Source organism: Engraulis encrasicolus, chromosome 12 (genome assembly GCF_034702125.1).
Source record: "Engraulis encrasicolus isolate BLACKSEA-1 chromosome 12, IST_EnEncr_1.0, whole genome shotgun sequence".
NCBI classification, from domain to species: domain Eukaryota; kingdom Metazoa; phylum Chordata; class Actinopteri; order Clupeiformes; family Engraulidae; genus Engraulis; species Engraulis encrasicolus.
This window is the reverse complement of record NC_085868.1, coordinates 17,224,042-17,228,450: the sequence shown is the minus strand read 5'-3', so window position 1 is coordinate 17,228,450 and position 4,409 is coordinate 17,224,042. Positions and strand designations below refer to the sequence as shown.

The 4,409-nt window shown below is 41.4% G+C and overlaps 1 long non-coding RNA gene across 1 annotated transcript; it reads right to left on the bottom strand.

Annotated features, from left to right (window-relative positions):
• On the bottom strand, positions 1-3,948 carry LOC134459372 (uncharacterized). Its single transcript, XR_010036841.1, has 5 exons — positions 3,781-3,948; positions 3,052-3,161; positions 1,776-1,860; positions 1,164-1,195; positions 1-177 (listed from the first exon to the last, which is right to left on the bottom strand). It is a non-coding gene; the product is annotated as an uncharacterized LOC134459372 (long non-coding RNA).
• Between the last annotated feature and the right edge of the window lie 461 nt (positions 3,949-4,409).

Below are 4,409 nucleotides of genomic sequence, written 5' to 3'. Positions count from 1 at the left end.
TGTGATGCAGTATGTGATGGTTTATTAGCAGTTTTGTGGTTGTAGTGTCTTCTACAGGGTTCACAAGAAGTGTAGATTTTGCAGAGGTGTTGGTGACCCATGACTGGTCCTGGATGGTGCACCACCTTCACCGAATCTCCCCTGATGCTGATGAGTTGGACATGCTGGAAATGTCATCTAAAGTTTGGCAAAGAGAGAAGATTAGAGGAGAGTGCGTGCGTGTGTGCGTGTGTGTGTGTGTTATTAACCCATTTTAGCCTGATGCTGCATACACGATGCATTGTCCAAGGCGCCTGAAGTGACATGGGTGCATTCCAATATGCAGACTCCTGTCCATTCTCATGCAAGATGATGCAACTAATTTCACGTTTTTATGTGCCTCAGAGGCTGAGCAAGTTAGGTTTTTACCGCCCCTGGCAAAAAGTATGGAATCACCTGTCGTGGAGGATGTTCATTCAGTCATTTTTATTTTTAAGAAATATGATGGATCACAGACCCGACTCAGAACTGAACTCATTTCAAAGGGCAACTGTCTGGCCTTAAGAAACACCAAAAGAAATCATGAAAAGTAATTCCGTTAGTAAGAAAGAGTTACTTTTTTTAGAGCATGCATAGGGGAAAAAAATATGGAATCACTCAGCTCTGAGGAAAAAAAATATGGAATCATGAAAAACAAACACACAAACAAGCACTTCAAAAACTTTTTCTGGATTTTGGAACAACGTACAGCCTCGGAGTAATAGTATTAATGAGAAAAAAACGGTATCCTTCATCAATTTGGCTTCAAATGTCTCTGATTACAGTGACAGAACATCTTTACAGGTTGGGACCTTGCCATTGACCATTTAAAAGTGATACTGTCCCATTTTTTGAAATAATCACATATTACACACCCCCTTGAGTTAAATAACTGACGTTTACCTTTCTCCTGTACTTTCAACCGTTCTTTGAGAATGGCAGTGCAAATTTTACCTCCGAGCTAGCAGTTAACATGGACTCCTATGAGACCAGTTAGCCGCCAGCTGAAATGAGTTCAGTTCTGAGTCGGGTCTGTGATCCATAATTTTTCTAAAAAATAAAAACGACCGAATGAACATCCTCCACGACAGGTGATTCCATACTTTTTGCCAGGGGCTGTATATGGGTTGTAATAACCAACCTACCGTAGAGCACATTTGTTGTCAAGTGTAGAAGCCTGGCAAATAAAGACAGGAATAAGTCGGTCTCAGTATCACTATGCAACTACATTCACAATGTAATATGTTGGTTTAGTTGAATTCTGTCCATCACAATGTAATATTATGGTTTACATTTAGGCATACAACTTTCACAATGCCATATTAGTTACATTTAGCTAGCTAGTGTCCTATTTGGTAAGGACATGTACAAGTGATGTAGGCTGTACAGCAGGGGTGGGCAACTTTCATTATAAGGTGGGCCAACATTTTTAATTACCACAATCAGTGGGCCACATCACCACGCACTTGAGAGAATTTACAAAAGGATACTTCACTTTTTCTTTATTTATACCTGAATGCTTACACTATTGATTTATAGGGGGTTAAAAACTGTCCTTTGTCTTTTTTTTTTTAAGTGAGAAGTTGGGCTGCATGTGGCGCCCGAGCCTCCAGTTGCCCATCCCTGCTGTACAGTATGCTAACAGAAAGGCTCTCATAGTATTTCAAATAATGGTCTATATAAAAACGGGTTATAATAGGTACAGTGCAGCATAAACAGGGTTGAGGGGGTGGTTTATTTTATTTCGTTGTACCTACCGAGTTGTTTAGCCAATGTCTGTGTGACACGTTCATGCTGCCACACCTCCACAGCATCCTCTTCACAACCGCAGGGGCAAAACACCTGAAAACATAATAATGTAATCCTTTTTCAGTCCAAGATATAGACTAGAAAATGAGTGACAGCATCAATCAGATATGCAAGTGTAGTGGACCCCCCATTTTTGGCTTTTTGTTATTCCCTTATTCTCACTCCCTGTCTTTTTGTTGTCCTGTCAGAAGTTGTCTTTTAGTTTAATTATGCTTTTGCACGTTTTCGCCAATAGATGGCATCATAGGACCAGCAATGAGTGCAGAGACCCTCTCTGGTGCAGTAGCCGGGTCTTTCTCAAATGCAAGGCCAGTGTCCTTCCAAGTGTGTCAGCCTAATTAGTCACGCCCAGTGATTGGATACTTTTTGGTGAACTCTACAGAATATCCAATCACTGGGTATGACTAATAAAGGGTATCCAATCACTGGGCGTGCCTAATTAGGCTGATACACTTGGAAGGACACTGGCCTTGCATTTGAGAAAGACCCAGTGACTTCGGTCACATAAAGCAGTGTTTCCCAACTTTTTTGTCTCATGTACCCCCTGAGCCTTTTCGTTGTGCCATGAGTACCCCCTAACTCATGTTTTACATCACTTTTTCTATTGCAGTGTGACTATACTGCATGTATTTGTTAAAATTAAAATTTTCCAAGTACCCCCTGCAGTGTGCTCGCGTACCCCTAGTGGTACACGTACCCCTGGTTGGGAAACATGGACATAAAGAACGAAACGTGGAAGTGACAGGCTTTGTTATGATACAGAAGTAGGCCAGTGACAATGGCCTCACAATTTGGAGACACCCCAACCGGAGGTAGAACAAAACCCAAGAGAAGTCACATTTTGGGTGCTTTTTTTGTTTGGAGGTGCATATGAAAATGTGTAAAATTTTTAGGCTTAGCATTAAAATCACTTTGGCCAAGAATCATTTTCATGTATGGGACACCCTAGAGATGAGGAAAAACATTATTGGGTTTTGTTCTACCTCCGGTTGGGGTATCTCGAAAACGAAGGCCTTTTTGGGTCCATTGTCACTAGCCTAAAGGCAGCGGTGTCAGCTGTTCAGTTATGCTGAGGAAAATGTAAATAAACAACGAACTCTACACACTTGAGGACCTTATTCATTAAGTGTGCAACATAAGCATTCACACAATAATGCCACCAGGTCACATTTAAGATTTAATTAGGAGTATTTTGTTATGGATCTTATGTAGTGATAGACTTACCATTTCTTGTTATGGCATATCTGGCCTATTCCCAAGAGAAGGCTGATGTCCCTGTCTGTTGATCTGATTTTGACGTCGGCAAGATGCTTCGTGCTGTCTGGGTTTCAAACCTAGTGGTGAAATGACAAGGGATTTTATGTAAACAAAATGCTTATTTCAGTAAGTGTACATACAGTAAACAGATCTAAGAAGTTCCCAGAGCACCCTACGATAGCTGGCATGGTTGGCACAAAGACCCAAAGAGCAAAATTGTCCCAAGATTGTCTTCCAAACAATTCCACTCCAAACATTTTCCTTCTGAAATAAACAATGTCCATATCCAATCAAACCTCAGTAGGCAGCTATCTCGTCAGGTCGGCCTTACCATAGACACATCTGTGGCCCGTAAATTTACAATCTCAAACGTCATCGCCATATAAGCCATGGCACAACACAAGCGTTTATTTTTTATAATAAACAAGATATCTCGGCACGTTTGCGCTAGTTATCTGAACACTGATTGTTAACGAATATCCGAAATAGTGTAGAGCTAGCTGCCATTTATGTCATGCTAGCTAGGGTCAAGTCATCTCATCCAAACTAGCCACAGTAAGGGCGAAATTACGCTTCAAATGAACGGGAATGACTCAAAACATTAGAAATATATTGTTAGAATGTACCGTATACAATGTTAGTCTGTGAGGTTAAATAGTTTTCTTACATATATATTTTTATATCCCAGTTACGTACCTTATCTTCTGCATGAATCGAGGCCTCCTGTTTCATTGGCACGAATGAACGAAAAATCCTGTCAGGGAGCGGAGCAGTTAACCGCAGCCTTTTGTTTACAGTTGTTACCAGGGCAACGCAGCTAGGACCCCAAAGCGACAGATAAGGCAGAAGCGACAGGTAAGGTACCGACAGGCTACAATGTCCGAGGTACGGGAAGACAAAGCAAAAGACATATTGGGATTAGAAAACGTGTGATTTATCTCACTTTCTTCCATAAATTGTTGAGAATATTATGTCAGTGGAATGTTCAGTGAAACGTTTCTCTGGAAGATAACAATTTGCACGGGATATCTTTGTAACAAACATGGAGCCTTCATCCGGAAATGGCCTTGAAAATGACATCATGCCGTATCCCTTCACGATTGGCCAATACGGCAAATGCCGGGAACGCCCATGGGCGTGCTTGCATTAAGGGTGGAACTGTTTTACTGCAGCTGGACCCTTCTCGTTTGAATTAGTGCAGCCTTACAGGGAGGACGTTAATTTGGCATAGGTCAACTGCAAGAGACTACTAATTTGTGACTTGACGTGATGTGTGAATAATTAGGCTACGATATGCAACAGGCATATTTAGCCGCACTCAGTCA